Source organism: Cyprinodon variegatus, unplaced genomic scaffold, assembly GCF_000732505.1.
Source record: "Cyprinodon variegatus isolate N-32 unplaced genomic scaffold, C_variegatus-1.0 Scaffold103, whole genome shotgun sequence".
NCBI lineage: Eukaryota > Metazoa > Chordata > Actinopteri > Cyprinodontiformes > Cyprinodontidae > Cyprinodon > Cyprinodon variegatus.
In genome coordinates, this window is record NW_015150556.1 from 243,995 (window position 1) to 244,452 (window position 458).

Consider the following 458-nt stretch of genomic DNA (forward strand, 5'->3'; position numbering starts at 1 on the left):
TAGCAGCATAACTATAGAGGTAGCTCAGGATAACCTGAGCCATTCTAAATAAAAGCTTTATCAAAAATAAAAGTCTTAAGGCTAGCCTTAAAATTATACAGGATGTCTGCCTCACTGGTAGTTGGTACCACAAAAGAGTTGGCTCATAACTAAAAGATCTGCCTCCCATTCTACTTTTAGAAATTCTAGAAACCACTAGTAAACCTGCAAACCGAGAGCTTACTGCTCTGTTAGGAAAATAAGGTAGTCAGATCTCTGATATAAGATAAAGTTTGGCGATTTAAAGGACTTTTGTCTGTAAAATAAGCACAGCCTCCGTAATGTGATACACCATGTAAAGGAAGGCCGTTCACCCCATCTAATCTGGCTATCAGATAGGTAATACACATGACTAATAAAGAATAAACCTAACAGAACTCTGGCTGCAGAATTTTGGGTCTGTTAAAGGCTTTTAACTA